Below are 18,972 nucleotides of genomic sequence, written 5' to 3'. Positions count from 1 at the left end.
TGTTGCACTTTGATAGGAAGCATGAGAAAAGGCAATATAAACTATGGAGCACACATCTAAAAGATACATGAACAAAGTGATCTGGGGCGGTACATGAGCATCGTTCACTGCCAGAGGAAGGCAGGTTATAAAAAAGTAAGATTTCTTTATTAGTCACATGTACATTGAAACACACAGTGAAATGCATCTTTTGTGTAGAGTGTTCTGGGGGCAGCCCGCAAGTGTCGCCACACTTCCGGCACCAACATAGAATGCCCACAACTTCCCAACCTTTGGAATGTGGGAGGAAACCGGAGCACCCGGAGGAAACCTACGCAGACATGGGGAGAACGTACAAACCCCTTACAGACAGTGGCCGGAATTGAACCCGGGCCGCTGGCGCTGTAATAGCGTTACACTAACCGCTACACTGCTGTGTCTGCCAAGGCATCTTGGCACAAGGCATCTTGGACTTTATTTCCAATAATCTAGAATGTAAGGGCAGGAAGGCACAGTGAAACGATATGAAGCATTGGCGCGAACGAACTCAGCCAAGGTATTGTGTGCAGCTCTGGGCTCCTCACTTTCAGGAAGGTGAGGAGGGTTTGGAGAGGGTGTGGATTAAATTTACTGAAATGATGGGCTGAATGGCCTGTTTCGGTGCTGTGTGTTCAAAGTCCAAGTTTATAGTTGTCACAGACAGACATACACAGGGTATAAATGCCATGAAAATGAGCTCTTTGCAGCAGCAGCAAAGTACATTACAGAACCAAGACAAACAGAAGTTAACATCAACTTAAATTAACAAAAATTATACATAAGTTACATGTGTGCTAAATAAAGAACAAAAAAAACATAATGACACTAGTGCAAGAGAAAGAAATATAGTCCGAGGAAGAATTAGGGTTTTTCAGGCGGGTTCAAGAGCCTGACGGCAGTGGGGAAGAAGCTGTTGTTGAACTTTGAGATGTGGGTCTTCAGGCTCCTGTACCTTCTGCATCAAGAAGAGGGCACAGCCCCGATGGTGAGGGTCTCTGGTGATGGATGTCACCATCCTGAGCTATCGCCTCTTGTAGATGTCCTCGACGGTGGGGAGAGCTGAAACCGTGATGGAACTGGCTGAGTCCACCACTCACTGAGGCCTCTTGCGTTTCTGTGCGCTGGATTTTCCACACCAGGCCCTGATGCAACCAGTCAGAATGCCCCCCACTGCATATCTGTAGAAATTTCTCAGAGTCTTCGATGACCTACCAAATCTCTTTAAACTTCAAAGAAAGTAGAGGTGCTAGCACACTTTCTTCATGGTTGCATCTATGTGCTGAGCCCAGGATAGTTCCTCCGAGATGATGACACCAGCAGGCCATTTGGCCCATCATCTGTGTTCTTTGGAAACAGTTTGCAGTTAACCCTAGTCTTCACCACAACTATTTTCTGCTCCCAGTACTTATCCATCTGAAGGTTCCTGTTCAATCTGTGCCCATCGGATCCCAGATCACAGCCACAGACTGGGTAAAAGAAACCCCCCTCCTACAGAAGGGAATGTTGGTGTGAAAACCCGGTGATCACAGCACAATTATGTTCGATGTCACCCCAGCAAAATGCAACGTGAAACGTAATGGTTAATGTGGCTGGACTGACAGCCAGAATTCTGGACCATTAACCCAGAAACGCAAGTTCGAATCCCACTACAGCAGCTGGAGAATTAAAACACAAGTAATTAAATGAACGGAAAATTTTTAGTAAGTCTAGTCTCATTCACAGCAAGACTGGATTGTCATAAAAACCCATCTGGTTCACTGATGTCCTTTGGGGAAGGAAATCTGCTGTCCTTACACAGTCTGGCCTGTACCTTACTGCAGATCCACCAATGTGTTTCACTTGTAATTGATCCTCAGTCATCCAGCTTCAAAGCAGGCCCTTCAGCCCATCGTTCATGCCAGCCATCAACCCCCCCCATTCACCATGATTTTACATTAATCCCATTTCATTCTCTCCCCCATCAACACCCCCCAGATTATACCACTCTCATACACACTACGGGCAATTTATAACAGGTAATTAACCTACAGACCTGCACGTCTTTAGGATGTGGGAGAAGACCGGAGCAGACAGGGTAAACCCACAGGGTCAGAGGGAGAATGTGCAAACTCCACACAGACAGCACCAGAGGTCAGGATTGAACCTAGACATGATCACACACAGACACAGACACACACACACACACACACACACACACACACACACACACACGTTCACACACATGCTCACACACACAAAAACACACACACTCTCACACATAAATACACACACATACACACTCTCACACACACACAAATACACACACTCATGCAGACAAACAAAAATGCACACACATGCGCACATGCTCTCTCTCTCACACACGCACGCACACACACACACACACACACACATATTATATATTTTTTATATATATATAAAATATTATGTGGTAACCTAACACTTACAGACAAGGCCCAAAATGGCACTGTAGTCTACAGAATTTCTTTATAAATATACACAACGTCGTAAATAAAGACACATCTTTATCCCACATGCTCAGTCATAAAACCAGCAGAGGGATTAAATGCACTCCATGGAAGTTGGTCAGACTGGGTCACACATTTGCAAGACTTCTTTAGACTTACCATAGCTCAGAGTGGAATCAGACAACCTGAACTAGCTGGATGGAATCCTAAGTTTGCTTAACCGTTTCACCCTTGGATATTTGGAGAACCTCAGAATGATTACAGTTTTATTCACATTGGGTGCAAGTTATTTCATTAATCGGTAATTGGTAATTGGTTTATTATTGTCATATGTACCAAGATTCAGTGAGAAGCTTTTGTTTTGCATGCCATCCAGATAGATCAATTCAAAACATAAATACATCAAGGTAGTACAAGGTAAAACAATAACAGAAGGCAGAATAAAGTGCTACAGGTACAGAGAAGGTGCAGTGCAGGTAGACAAATAAAGTGCATGGAAATGATACAGCACAAAGAAAGGCCACTCGTCCCATCACTCTATACGGGCTCCCGTTAGAGCAATCCCATCAGTACCATTTCCTGCTTTCCCTGTAGCCCTTATTAGCTCTGCAGATTATTATCTCTCCATTCCCCAACCAGTTCCCTTCCGAAGGCCTTGACAGAATCTATTTCCAGCCCCCTACAGTCAGTGAGTTACAAACCATCACCTCTTTCAATACTAATGATGTTTTATAGGACATAGAACATAGAACAGTACAGCACAGGAACAGGCCTTTCGGACCACAACGTCTGCATCGAATACAATGCCGAATTAAACTAAGTCTCTTCTGCCTGCACATGATCCACATCCTCCATTCCCTGCATATTCAACAGAGTCTAACAACCTCTAAAACACCTCTATCGTATCTGCTTCCACCACCACCCCTGGCAGCCTGTTCCAGGCACCCACCACTCTCTGTGTAAAAAAACCAGCTCCGCACATCTCCTTCAAACTTTCCCCCTCACACCTTAACTACATTTCCTGTAGCACTTGACATTTCTACCCTGGGAAAAAGATTCTGACTGTCATATTTTTATAAACTTCATTCAGGTCTCCCCTCAACCTCTGATGCTCCAGAGAAAACAACTCAAGTTTGTCCAACCTCTCCTTATAGCTCATACCTTCTAATCCAGGCAGCATCCTTGTGAACCTCTTCTGCACCCTTTCCAAAGCCTCCACATCCTTCCTGTAATGGGGCGACCAGAACTGCACACAATACTTCAAGTGTGGCCTACCCATACTTTTAAGTATCTGCAACATAACTTTCTCACTCAGTGCCCCAACCAAGACAAGCATGCCATATGTCTTCTTTGCCACTTTATCTACTCGTGTGTCTACTTTCAGTGAGCTATGAGTTTAGACCCCAAGATCCCTCCAAACATCAATGTTGTTAAGGGTCCTGCCATTAACTATATACTTTCCCCATATTCATATATATTATGAATATCTGGGCCCAAGCACTGGTCCCTACATCACCCTGTTTGTCACTGCCTGCCACCAAGAAAAAGACCTGTTCAGTCCTACATCCTGTTTCCTGTTTGTCAATCAATTCTCAGTCCATGAGCTCCTTTGCCCCCATTCCCATGTACTTTTAATATTGCGCACTAATCTCTTATGTGGAATCTTTTCAAAAGCTTCCTGGAAGTCCAAATACAATACATACACTGGTTCTGCCTCATTAATTTATGTACACTTTATGTACATCTTCAAGAGGCTGTGCCTCAAGAAGGCAGCATCCATCACCAAGGACCCTCCCCACGCCCTCATCCTGTTGCTACCATCGGGGAGGAGGTACATGAGCCTGAAGACCCGCACTCAATGATTCAGGAACAGCTTCTTCCCCTCCGCCATCAGATTTCTGAATGGTCCATGAACCCATGAATACTATTTTGTTATTCTTTTATTTTGCTCTATTTATTTTGGAACTTATAGTAATTTTTATGTCTTGCACTGTACTGCTGTGCAAAACATAAAATTCCATGACATATATCAGTGTTGTGAAACAGATTCGGAGTCCCAGAGGCAAGGACTTTGAACACAGAGTTAGAGATAGATGACTTATTTACAAAAGACAGACAGGGGGACAGGGTAACAGGAATAACACACACACACACACACACACACGCACACGCACCCCCCCCCCCACACACACACACACACACACACACACACAGACACACACACACAATGAACCAGGTACAGACAATCAAGGAAAAACAATACAATACCCGCCACCCCTTGACTCAGTGCAGGCATGGCTCTATTGCTACCAGGGATACTAACTAAAATGCTGCCAACCCTTTTAACAGTGCACACCTCACCAACGATTTCTCCAGCGCCATTCCACGGCTTCTCGGCCTGGGATGAAGCAGGATGATCCCTCGGGGCAGGCAAAAGAGAGTGAGCCGAGCACATGTGGCACTCTTTATAGTGCTGGAGGGCTGGGGGGAGTCCAGCCCAGGTAATTTAAAAAGGCCAATGGCCCGGTGCCAGCAAGGACTAATCGATCACAAAGGTCAATGGCCCATGGCCAAGTACAAAAGTGCTTAAAGGGACCAATGGTCAGGTGTGCACTGATGGGTGGGGTGGAGCCAAACCTCGATTGGCAGTAGTGCGTCTTTCATCCAGGTAATGAGCAGTGCTGTCACCTGACAGCCACGACCCTCCACAATACAGTCAGTGATAATAAACTTGATCTGATTCTGATGTATAATTTATTGTCTGTACCTATGTGCCTGTGCTGCTGCTGCAATCAAGTTTTTCATTGTACCTGTACCTCACCGTACTTGTGTATATGACAATAAACTTGACTTGATTACAGCCTCAAAATAAAACAGTAGATTTGTCAAGCATGATTTTACTTTGATAAATCCACACTGGCTTTGTACAACTTGTCACTGTTTTCCAAGTGCTCTGCAGTCCATCTTAGTGAAGGATTCTCTCATATTATGATCACTCTTCCCCAAAGGACCCTGCAAAACAAGGTTGTTAATTAATTCTTCCTCATTACACAATACCCAGTCTAGGAAGACCCTCTCCAGATGGTTCCTCAAAATATTGGTCCAAAAACCAATGCACTCCAGGAATTCCTCTTCTACAATATCATAGCTAATTTGATTTGCACAGTCTACGTATAGATTAAAGGCACCCAGCATTTCAGATGAACCTTTATTGCATGTGTCTCAAATTTCCTGCCATTCCCTTCATGATTACAGTTTGGGGACTTGTATATAAATTCCAACCCTTCCTACCCTACACTTTCTGTCTCTTAGTCTTTAATTCTATATCAATACAGATTCCACATCAGTGTCCCCTAAGATAATATCGTCCCTCAGTATTGTACTGATACTCCACCTCCTTTACATTTGCACCTGTCCTTCCTGAAGAATGTAGCCCTGGATGTTCAGTTCCCACCCCTGGTCACCCTGCAGCCATGTCTCCATAATCACAACTATGACCTATCCATTTTTAAGATCTCTTTATTAGTCACATGTACATTAAAACACACAGTGAAATGCATCTTTTTGCGTAGAGTGTTCTGGGGGCAGCCCACAAGTGTCGCCACGATTCCGGCACCAACAAAGCATGCCCACAGCTCCTAAACTGTACGTCTTAGGAATGTGGGAGGAAACCGGAGCACCCGGAGGAAACCCATGCAGACACGGGGAGAACATACAAACTCCTTACAGACAGCGGCAGGAATTAAACCCGGGTTGCTGGCGCTGTAATAACGTTACGCTGACCGCTACACCACCGTTTACGTCTACTTGAGTGGTTAATCCATGGACCTCTGCTTTAAAAAGACTCCACTTTCACCACCCTTCAAGCAAGAAGATTCTAAAGACTCACTGCCCTCAGAAAGAAGCAACATTATCTTATCTCTGTCTTAAACAGATGACCCCTTATTTTCAAACAGTGTCTCCTAGATCTAGATTCTCCCTTTGGAAGTAACATCCTTTGCAACACACAAAACGCTTGAGGAACTCGGCGGGTCAGGCAACATCTGTGGAAAGACATGGACAGTCAATATTTCGGGGCGAGGCCCTTCTTCTGGCCCAGGTGGAGGGTCTCCACCCGAAATGTCGATTGTCCATTTCTCTCCACAGATGATGCCTGACCCGCTGAGTTCCTCCAGCGTTTTGTGTGTTGCTCCAGATTCCAGTAACTGCAGTCTCTTTGTGTCTCCAGGAACCATCCTTTCCCCATCCACCCTGGAAAGATCCCCCAGGATCTTAGATGTTTCAATCAAGCTCGCCCCCACCCCCTCACTCTTCTCAGCTTGTCCAACCTTTCTCATAGGGCAGTCTGCACATTCCATGTATAAGCCAAGTAAACCTTCTCTGGACCGACTCCAATGCATACATAATGCAACAATGAAGCAATCTTTGCTACAATGCTTTTGGACAAAACATCAATGAGCCTGTGGAGAACCTTTAATTTGCCTACCGATGCCTACGTATCATGAGGTTTGCACCAAGTTCGACTGTGAGTTTAAAATGAGAGTCATAGGTTGCACATCATTGGATGCTAAAGAAATTTGGCATGTCCCCTTTGACCCTCAACAATTTTTATTGATGCACCATAGACAGCATCCTATCCGGATGCATCACGGCTTGGTATGGCAGCTGCTCTACCCGTGACCGCAAGAAACTGCAGAGAGTTGTGGACACATCCCAGCACATCACGGAAACCAGTCACCCCTCCATGGACTCTGTCTATACTTCTCGCTGCCTTGGTAAAGCAGCCAGCATAATCAAAGACCCCACCCACCCTGGACATTCTCTCTTCAGTGTTCAGTTCAGTGCTGTGTTCAGTTTTGGTCGCCGCATTATAGGAAGGATGTGGAGGCATTGGAGAGGGTGCAGAGGAGATTTACCAGGATGCTGCCCGGATTAGGGCGTATGGAATATGAGGAGAGGCTTAAGGTGCTAGGGCTTTATTCACTGGAAAGGAGGAGGATGAGAGGAGACATGATAGAGGTATATAAAATATTGAGAGGAATAGATAGGGTAGACAGCCAACGCCTCCTTCCCAGGGCACCAATGCTCAAGACGAGAGGGCATGGCTTTGAGGTTATGGATGGGAGGTTCAGGGGAGATGTCAGGGAGTGGTTGGTGCATGGAATGCACTGCCTGGGGTGGTGGTGGAGGCAGATACATTGGACAGGTTCAAGAGTTTGTTGGATAGGCACATGGAGGAATGTGAGATAGAGGGATATACGGGAGGAAAGGGTTAGATAGTGTGAGGGTGGTTTGATGGACGGCATAACATGGTGGGCCGAAGGGCCTGTTTTGTGCTGTATGGTTCTATGGTTCTATGGTTCTATGGTTCTCCCCCCTCCCATTGGGCAGAAGATACAAAAGTCTGAAAGCACGTACCACCAGGCTCAAGGACAGCTCCTATTCTGCTGTTTTGAGACTATTGAACTGTCCCCTAGTACGATAAAATGGACTCTTGACGTCACAATCTACCGCGTTATGACCTTGCACCTTATTGTCTGCCTGCACTGCACTTTGTAACTGTAACATTCTGTTCTTGTTTTCCCTTGTACTACCTCAATGCGCTGTTGTAATGAAATGATCTGTATGGATGGCATGCAAAACAAAGTTTTTCACTGTACCTTAGTACGTGAGACAATAATAAACCAATTCCAATTCCATTGCTTCAGTTTCTGTCAGTGACACACACTGACGACATCACCACATGTGCAAATGATGCAGGAGGAACAGCAGCTGAGTCAGCACAAATGGACTGCCCCAATTTCCCAATGGATGCAGTTGCATTAAACCATGCATTAATCTGCATTTATGTTCAGTTTGGATGTATGTGTTGCATACTGCATCCAGTTTCCCAGTTCTGATGTCTGTACACACTTCCTATATGATTTTTTTCCATTTGAAACTCTAGTGCCCGCATTTGTACCATGACACATAAACTTAAGCCAATGTAATTGTGCTTTCCTCAACAGTCAAAAAAATTACTCAAAATAAATGAAAATGAAGACCTTTTAATATTCCATGCAAGATTTACTATCATGTGGTTAAATTAAATGTCTTTATTAAAAAGGATAAAACTCCATTATTAACAAGTGTTATTAAATTAAAATATTAAGTAGCTTTGCTTCAGTCTGGTTGAGTCCTGCTAATAGGTGTTACACACCATTCTGACAGTTTGTACTGATGTAAAGGTTTGTAAAATGAATCTCCAACTAAAACTTGTCTGTCAGCTGTGTTTTGCAAATTAGATGGACACCAATTAATGAGGAAATTATATATTTTGTATTCACCAGCATTTCTTTAAAGAACTGCCACATTTGATAGGATATCTGGGGCAGCACAGTTGTGCAGCTGGAGGATCCGCTGCCTCACAGGTCCTGCATCCCGGGTTCAATCCTGACCTCGGGTGCTGTCTGTGTGGAGTTTGCACGCTCTCCCTGTGACAACCTCAATGTCAACGAAACAAAAGAGCTGGTCATTGACTTCAGGAAGGGAGGAGGGTGGGGGCACAGTACATGCCACTGTCTGAGTCAGTGGTGTTGAGGTGGAGATGGTTGAGAGCTTCAAGTTCATAAGTATAAATATCACCAACAACTTGTCCTGGTCCAACCACAGAGACACTGTGGCCAATGCCTCTACTTCAATGATCCTCACCAATTTTTATAGATGCACAATATCTGGATGCATCACAGCTTAGTATGGCAACTGCTCTGCCCGGGACTGGAAGCACATCACAGAAACCAGCCTCCCCTCCATGGGCTCTGTCTACACTTTCCGCTGCCTCGGTAAAGCAGCCAACATAATCAAGACCCTACCCACCCTGGACGTTCTCTCTTCCCCCTCCCATCAGGCAGAAGATACAAAATCTTGAAGGCACGTACTACCAGGCTCAAGGACAGCTTCTATTCTGCTGTTATAAAAGTCTTGAACAGAGCTTTTATACAATAAAGATGAACTCTAGATCTGTCAGTTTACCTCGTTATAGTCCTAGCACATTATTTGTCGACTCTCTCTGTAACTGTAACATTATATTCTGCATTCTGTTTTCCTTTGTACTACCTCAATGTACTTATGTACGGGATGATCTGTCTGGATGGCATGCAGAATAAAAGCTTTTCACTGTATCTCAGTACATGCAACAGAAATAAACCAATAAAGTTAAGTTTAGGGGTCAATAGGTTAATTGAACTCTGTAAATTACCACTAGTGTGCAGGTGAGTGGTAGAATGTAAGGGGAATAAAATGGGATTAGTGCAGGGTTAGTGGAAATGGGTGCTCCGTGGTCAGCACAGACATGGCGGGCCGAAGGCCCTGTATCCCTGCTGTAAGATTCCATGACTTCAAGAGTTCATCTAACGGTGAAGTGTCAACCATTCTACCTGCCACGGGAGTTCACTTCAGCTATCCTGATGGCAGTCTACATCCCGCCCCAGACAGACATGAAGCCTGCACTCAATGAGCTATACTCCGTGGTCAACAACCTTGAGACAGGATACCCAGAGGCCCTCTTCATTATTGCAGGTGACTTCAACCAGGCCAACCTCAAGAGTGTGTTACTAAAGTACTACCAGCACATCTCCTGCTCCACCAGGGGCCCTAACACCCTTGACCACTGCTATACAACCATCAAAGATGCCTTCCGAGCCACCCCTCGCCGTCACTTTGGGAAATCGGACCACCAGGCTGTGCTCCTCCCTGCAAAAAGAAATTGAAATGGGAGGGTCCAGTACAGAGAGTCGTGCAGTGCTGGTCTGAGGAAACAGATGAGCTTCTACGTGACTGCTCTGAGACAGTGGACTGGTCCATGTTCAAAGACTCAGCTGCCAGCCTAGATGAGTATGTCACCATCATCATAGACTTTATCAGCAAGTGTGTTGAGGACTGTGTACCAAAGAGGACGATACGGGTGTTTCCAAACCGGAAACCATGGATGAACCAGGAGATCCACTCCCTACTGAAGTCGAGGACTGCTGCACACAAATCTGGTGATCCTGACCTGTACAAGAAATTGAGATATGACCTCCGGAGTGCTATCAGGAATGCCAAGAGGCAGTACTGGTTCAAAATAGAGTCGCAGACCAGCCGTCAGTTATGGCAGGGCTTACATGCCATAACAGGCTACAAGACAAAGACGGGCTGCGTAGTTAACAACAGCACATCCCTTCCTGATGAGCTTAACGCATTCTATGCACGTTTTGAACAGAAGGGAAGTGGATTGTCACCACCCACCCTGACAGCCTCCAATGAAACTGAACCCGTGGTCACCATCGAGGACATAAGATCAGTCTTCCGGAGAGTGAACCTGAGGAAAGCATCTGGCCAGGATGGTGTCCCTGGCCATGTGCTCAGATCTTGTGCTGATCAGCTGGCGGGAGTATTTGCAGACCTCCTTCAGTCTCAGGTTCCCACCTGTTTTAAGAAGACCACTATCATCCCGGTACCTAAGAAAAACAAAGTAACTTGCCTTAATGACTACCGACCTGTGGCTCTGACATCCACCACCATGAAGTGCTTCAAGAGGCTGGTCATGGCACACATCAACTCCAGCCTACCAGACAATCTCAACCCACTGCAAGTCACCTATCGCTGAAACAGGTCTACAGTAGATGCCATCTCCCTGGCCCCACACACAGCTCTGGAGCATCTGGACAGTAAAGACACCTACATTAGAATATTGTTTATTGACTACAGCTCCGCCTTCAATACTATGATTCCAAGCAAACTCATCACCAAACTCCGAGACCTGGGACTCAACACCTCCCTCTGTAACTGGATCCTTGACTTTCTGACCAATAGATTGCAATCAGTGAGGATAGGCAGCAACACCTCCAGCACGATTATTCTCAACACTGGTGCCCCACAAGGCTGCATCCTCAGCCCCCTACTCTGCTTCCTATACACTCATGACTGTGTGGCCAGATTCTGCTCTAACTCCATCTACAAGTTTGCAGCTGATACCACCGTAGTAGGCCATATCAGGAAGGAGAAAAGGGCTTAGTGACATGGTGTCATGACAACAACCTTTCCCTCAATGTCAACAAAACAAAAGAGCTGGTCATTGACTTCAGGAAAGGGGGTGGTGTACATGCACCTGTCTACATCAATGGTGCTGAGGTTGAGAGGGTTGAGAGCTTCAAGTTCCTTGGAGTGAACATCACCAATAGCCTGTCCTGGTCCAACCATGTAGACACCACGGCCAAGATAGCTCATCAGCACCTCGACTTCCTCACGAGGCTAAAGAAATTTGGCATGTCCCCTTTGACACTCGACAACTTTTATGGATGCACCATAGAGAGCATCCAATATAGATGCATCACGGCTTGGTATGTCAACTGCCCTGCCCGGGACCTCAAGAAACTACAGAGAGTTGTGGACACAGCCCAGCACGTCACGGTAACCAGCCTCTCCTCCATGCACTCTGTCTATACCTCTCGCTGCCTGAGGGAAGCAGCCAGCATAAACAAAGACCCCACCCACCCGGGTCGTTCTCTCTTCTCCCCTCTCCCATCAGGCAGAAGATACAGGAGCCTGAGGGCACATACCACCAGGCTCAAGGACAGCTTCTATCCCACTGATATAAGACTATTCAACAGTTCCCTTATACAATGAGATGGACTCTTGACCTCACAATCTACCTTGTTGTGACCTTGCACTTTATTGTCTGCCTGCAATGCACTTCCCTGTAGCTGTGACACTTTACTCTGTACCGTTATTGTTTTTACCTGTACTACCTCAATGCACTCTGTACTAACTCAATGTATCTGCACTGTGTAATGAATTGACCTGTACGAACAGTAGGCAAGACAAGTTTTTCACTTTACCTCGGTATAAGTGACAATAATAAACCAATACCAATACCAATAAGATCATTTGAAAATTCAGTGAAAAGCCCTATCCTTATGTCCTCTAGTCCCTAGTAGTTCCCATCAAGGATCACACAGATACAACAGCATCAGAGCAGTATGACCCACTGCTGGAATTGGAATTGGTAAGTTGGTTTATTATTGTCACATGTACCCAGGTACAGTGAAAAACTTTGTCTTGCATACTGTCCATAGATCATTTTATCGCATCAGTACATTGAGGTAGTACAAGGGAAAACAATAACAGAATGCAGAACAAAGTGTTACAGTTACAGAGAAAGTGCAGCGCAGGCAGACAATAAGGTGCAAGGTCATAACGAGGTAGATTGTGAGGTCAAGATTCTATTTTATCGTACTAGGGGACCGTTCAATAGTCTTATAACAGTGGGGTAGAAGCTGTCCTTGAGCCTGGTGGTACGTGCTTTCAGGCTTTTGTATCTTCTGCCTGATGGGAGGGGGGAGAAGAGAGAATGTCGGGGTGGGTGGGGTCTTTGATCATGTTGGCTGCTTTATTGAGGCAGTGAAAAGTGTGGACAGAGTCCAGGGAGGATGGTTTCCGTGATGTGCTGGGCTGTGTCCACAACTCTGCAGTTTCTTGTGGTCTCGGGCAGATCAGTTGCTATACCAAGCCGTGATGCATCCGGATAGGATGCTTTCTGTCAATAAAATTTGGTGAGGGTCATCAAGGACATGCCGAATTTCTTCAGCCTCCCGAGGAACGTGATCATAATGTGATGGGTCTGTCAGTGTATTCCCTGCATTTTACACTCTCTATGAATTCTTCCTGTGCCATTGAGCAGAATGTTACCAGGATCTTATCCCCAGGAGCTCTGGATTCACTCTGGTAATCAAATCCTCTGTAATCAAAACAATTGCAAAGTTATATTTAGAGCAATGGGTTGGTTTGGTTGTTAATGAAATAATTTGAAGAATGAAATCATACTGTAACATTTGCATGCCTGTATGTTATATTAGATCCTAATTATAATTAAATCCTGGGCTTGCTAAGCTTTTGTAAAGTGGAGAATTATTTTGTAAAGAAAATTACTTCATTACTTCTTGTCGTTTATGATGTTGAAATTACCTTGAATGGAGATAAATATTGCAGTGCAGAAAGCATGACATGATAATTGTCTGGAATGTACAGCAGAGAACAGTTTTGTTCCCCCTGCTCCATGTCAGTATCTTTCCTCCTCACCAGCCTCTTTCCCCCCTTCTCCGCCTTGCCCCTGCCTTTTGCGCTCTCCCTTCTCTGTTTGTCCAGCTTTCCCTGAGAGGCAGCTCTGTTCTGCACTTCAATAACATTCATTCACACATCATTGGGAAGGAAAACCTAATTTGCGACTGCACTTGATCGGTTCCTTTGATATTTGACCGGCCATCACTCACAGTCTCCCACGGGTGCCTCCCCCCCAATTGATCCCACCCACCACCACTCTCAGCCCCGTCTCCCAAACCCAGCCAGGACCCTGAACCCACTCAATGTGTGCAAGGACAGTGTGCAGTGTGGGTGGACAAAGCAAGTGCAAGGGCCATGGTAAGGTAGATTGGGAGATTAAGGGTTAAAGGCAAAGTCCAGTTTATTGTCAACTGCACAAGTCCATGTGTGCACAGGTGCAATGAAAAACTTACTTGCAGCAGCATCACAGGCACAGAGCATCAGAGGCACAGCATTCACAACAAAACATAAATTGTACAAAATTGTACAAGAAACAACACAACTAGAACAAAAAAAAGTCCATTGTAGTGCAAAGTGGTCACAGTGTTGCTATACTGAGGTCGTGATTAGGGTTGTGCAGGTTGGTTCAAGAACTGAATGGTTGAAGGGAAGTAGCTGTTCTCAGGCACATAGCATCAGATAAGCAGCATTCACAAAAAAAGCGTAAATTCAGCATAAATTATATGCAATTTTTACAAGAAAGAACACAATTAGAACAAAAAAGATAAAGCCCATTTTAATGCAAAGTGGCGATAGTGTCGGTAAACTGCAGTGATTAGGGTTGTGCTGGCTGGTTCAAGAATCGAGTGGTTGAAAGGAAGTAGCTGTTCCTGAACCTGGTGGTGTGGGACTTCAGGCTTCTGTACCTCCTGCCCGATGGTAGCTCCAAGGAGATGGCATGGCCCAGATACAATAGCAACGTTTACGAGCCACATGAACAGGCAGGGAGTGGAGTGACATAGTGCAGTGCAGATGGGATTAGTTTGGATTGGTATCCTGTTCAGCACAGACACCGTGGGCTAAAGGGCCTGTTCCTGTGCAGTGTTATGTTCTATATGTTTTATATGAACAGAGGGTGCTAAGGCAGAAGATCTTGTTGCATGGCAGGGCAGATATGAGGGGCCATCTCCTGCCCAGATTGACGTTCTGTATTCTGCTCTGATAGTCACATGATAATTACTGAAGGAACATTCAGGTGGTCTCAATATTTCATCAACCACATCTGATTGCTTCTTGACTGATTCTAGCACCACTGATCACTGAAAGGACAATTGCCTAATACAGTGAAAAATTCCTTAAAATCACCTCTAATCCTAATGCAGGGAATATTAACAGAATCAAGAAGTTAGTGTGGGAAACTGGTATTGAGTTAAAAGATCAGCCATGGTCTTATTGATGGGTAAAAACAAGCATAAGGGGCTGATTGCCAACTCCTGCTTCTATTTCTTATGTTTTTATGGCAGGCATGGTAGCGTAGCGGTTAGCGTAACGCTATTACAGCGCCAGCAACCCGGGTTCAATTCTGGCCGCTGACTGTAAGGGGTTTGTACGTTCTCCCCGTGTCTGCGTGAGTTTCCTCCGGGTGCTCCAGTTTCCTCCCACATTCCAAAGACATACGGATTAGGAAGTTGTGGGCATGCTATTTTGGCGCTGGAAGCGTGGCGACACTTGCGGGCTGCACCCAGAACACTCTACACGAAAGGATGCATTTCTCTGTGTGTTTCAATGTACCTGTGACTAATAAGGATATTTGATCTGATCTGATCTTATAATTTATGAGACCTCCCTTCACAATTTGACCCTTGGGATCCAGGTATTATTCTGGTAAAGGACAGCACGTTGGCGTAGCTAATAGAACTGCTACCTCACAGCTACAATGACCTGGGTTTGATCCTGATCTCTGGTGCTGTCTGGGTGGAGTTTGCACGTTCTCCCTGTGACCGCATGGGTTTCCATCCAAAAGATTTCTGAGGATGTTGCCAGGACTGGAGGGCTTGAGTTATAAGGAGAGGCTGGATAGGCTGGGACCTTGTTTCCTTGGAACAGAGGAGGCTGAGGGCTGATATTGTAGAGGTATGTAAAATCATGAGGGGCAGAGATAAGATAAATGATCATGGTCATTTTCCCAGGGTAGGGGAGGCTAAAACTAGAGAGCATAGGTTTAAAGTGAGAGGGGAATTGGAATTGGTTTATTATTGTCGCAAGTACCGAGGTACAGTGAAAAACTTGTCTTGCATACCGTTCATACTGATCAATTCATTACACAGTGCATTGAGGTAGTACAAGGTAAAACAATAACAGAATGCAGAGTAAAGTGTCACAGTTACAGAGAAAGTGCAGTGCAGGCAGACAAAAAGGTGCACGGTCATGACGAGGAAGATTGTGAGGTCAAGAATCCATCTAAAGGGACCTGAGGGGCAACATTTTCACACAGAGGGTGATGGGAATATGGAATGAGCTGCCAGAGGTAGAGGTAGCTTCAATTACAATATTTAATGGACATTTGGACAGGTACATGGATAGGAAAGGTTCAGAGGGAAATGAGCAAATGAAAGCATATGTAACGTATATTAGGTAAGTACCTTGGTCAGTACAGACGAGTTGGGCCAAAGGGCCTGTTTCTGTGCTGTATAACTCCAAGACTTCATGTTTCTGTGGTTAATTGGACACTGTAAATTACCCCCTACTGTAGGGAATATCAAAGGAGAGTTGATGGGCGTGTGTGAGAGAGAATGTTTCAGGACTACAGGGACGGGGGAATGGGACTGAGGGGATTGTTCTGCTGAGAGATGTCATGGACTCTCTGGGCTAAACAGACTTCTCCTGTCCCACAATAAGCAAGGAACGTGGAGAAGAAAATGGTAGATCAATAAGAACAGACAAGCTGGAAAACAGTGCTGCAATTGTCTGATAGAGAACCAGCAGACACTGGAAACCAGGAACAAAAGGAAATGCTGGGAATATTCAACACGTCAGGCAGCACGTGTGGAGGGAGAAGCAAGAGATTCTGTCATAGCTGGTCAGGGAATGGAGCAGAACGACCAGCCAGTCTCGCTGGGATTCCCAGCAATTGTGCTGTGGAACTGTGGAATTGCCTCCTGGATCCAAGAGGAATAACGAGGTAGACAGTCAGAGATTTGTTGCAGCTCTATAGAACTCTGGTCAGACCACACTTCAGTCCTGGTCGCCTCATTATAGGAAGGATGTGGAAGCTTTAGAGAGGGTGCAGAGGAGACTTACCAGGATGCTGCCTGGATTGGAGAGCATGTCTTATGAGGATAGGTTGAGCGAGCTAGGGCTTTTTTCTTGGGATAGGAGGATGAGAGGTGACGATAGAGGTGTACAAGATGGTAAGAAGCATAGATTGAGTGGACAGGCAGAGACTTTTTCCCAGGGCGACAATGGCTAACATGAGGGGACATAATTTTAAGGTGACTGGAGCAAGGTATAAGGGGGATGTCAGGGGTAAGTTTTGGGTGGTGGGTGTGTGGAACGCACTGCCTGCAGAGGTTGTGGGGGCTGATACATTAGGGACATTTAAGAGACTCTTCAATGGACACATGAATGATAGAGAAATGGAGGGCTATGTGGGAGGGAAGGGTTAGATAGATCTTAAAGCAGGATAAAATGTCGTCACAACATCATGGGCCAAAGGGCCTGTACTGTGCTGTAATGTTCCATGTTCTGTGGATCCGATCCCAGATCTAAAACTCTGCTGATCTCAGCAGGACTGTAGGGCTGTGGTTTAGCAGGCAGAGAGTCTGTGTTAGAACAAATGATTTCATTCCGCTTTACCGTTTTTAATTATAAGCAGTCTGGATGCTTTTAGTTAACTTTACTTATTTAAGATATTTAAATTGAAGTTTTAAATTATTTATTTCTTTTGTAAAAGGCTTTGACAGTGGGCTGTGTGGGGATTAAAAGTAAAACCCCACGCAAGTGGAGAAGTGGAACAGAAGACTCCTCTGCTGCACGTCCATTGCTGTACAGAAGCCTGAAGTCTCACACATGGCCAGGTTCAAGAGCAACAACATTCCTGCAGAAAATTAGGTAATGGATGAATTCTTCAGAATCAGAAGCAGGTTTATTATCATTGACGTATGTAGTGAAATCTGTTGTTTTGCAGCAGCAGTACAGTGCAAGAGATAAAAATTACAATAAGTTACAAAATTACATCAATAGTGCAAAAGAGGAATAACGAGGTAGTGTTCATGGGTTCATGGACCGTTCAGAAATCTGATGGTGGAGGGGAAGAAGCTGTTCCTGAATCATTGAGTGTGGGTCTTCAGGCTCCTGTACCTCCTCCCCGATGGTAGTAATGAGAAGAGGGCATGTCCCGGATGGTGAAGGTCCTTATTGACGGATGCCACCTTCCTGAGGCACCGCCTCTTGAAGATGTCCTCAACGATGGGGAGGGTTGTGCCCATGATGGAGCTGGCTGAGTCTACAACCCTTTGCAGTCTCTTGCAATCCTGCGCATTGGAGCCTCCATACCAGGTGGTGATGCAACCAGTCAGAATGCTCTCCACCGTACATCTGTAGAAATTTGCAAGAGTCTTTGGTGACCTGTTACAAAATGTTTACAAGAAGGTAGTTGGGTGAAGAGTGACAGTATGGGCACATGTACTTGCGCACATGTCAATAAACTCGACTTTGACTTTGACTTTTGTCTTTATCTGATCATGTCATAACCAGAAAAGAAAACGAATCCAGTTCTAATGACGGCTCTTTGACCTGAAACATTAACTGTGTTTCTCTCTCCACAGATGCTGCCTGACCTGTGTTTTCTGTTTTTATCTCAGAGGGCTGTAAGGTCGGAGGAGGTCACAGAGGTATGGCAGGGGTTGGTGGGGATGGGGGAAAGAGGTTTGGTTAGAAGGATGCTGATTTGGTAAATTGGTAAATTGGTAAGTTGGTTTATTATTGTCACATGTACCATGGTACAGTGAAAAACTTTGTATAGCATGCCATCCACACAGATCATTTCATCACATCAGTACATCGAGGTAATGCAAGGGAAAACAATAACAGAATGCAGAATAAAGTGTTACAGTTACAGAGAAAGTGCAGTGCAGGCAGACAATAATGTGCAAGGTCATAACAAGGTAGATTGTGAGGTCAAGGTCCATTTTATTGCACAAAAGGTCCATTCAATAGTCTTATAACAGCGGGATAGAAGCTGTCCTTGAGCCTGGTGGTACGTGCTTTCAGGCTTTTGTATCTTCTGCCCAATGGGAGGGGGGAGAAGAGAGAAAGGAAGCTGAAGCAATGTTGGACCAAGAGGCATGTCCAGTGGTGATGAGTGAAGAGGACTCAATGTGCGTTAGAGAAAGAGGCAGCAGAATTTTGGATGATAAGTCTGCAAGGCAAT

At 45.2% G+C, this 18,972-nt stretch overlaps 1 long non-coding RNA gene across 1 annotated transcript; it reads right to left on the bottom strand.

Annotated features, from left to right (window-relative positions):
* Nucleotides 1–643: 643 nt before the first annotated feature.
* On the bottom strand, nt 644–4,960 carry LOC127574560 (uncharacterized). The gene is made up of 2 exons (XR_007956921.1): nt 4,840–4,960; nt 644–1,673 (listed from the first exon to the last, which is right to left on the bottom strand). It is a non-coding gene; the product is annotated as an uncharacterized LOC127574560 (long non-coding RNA).
* Between the last annotated feature and the right edge of the window lie 14,012 nt (nt 4,961–18,972).

This window comes from Pristis pectinata, chromosome 9 (assembly GCF_009764475.1).
Source record: "Pristis pectinata isolate sPriPec2 chromosome 9, sPriPec2.1.pri, whole genome shotgun sequence".
Taxonomy (NCBI): domain Eukaryota; kingdom Metazoa; phylum Chordata; class Chondrichthyes; order Rhinopristiformes; family Pristidae; genus Pristis; species Pristis pectinata.
This window is presented reverse-complemented; position numbering and strand designations above follow the sequence as displayed.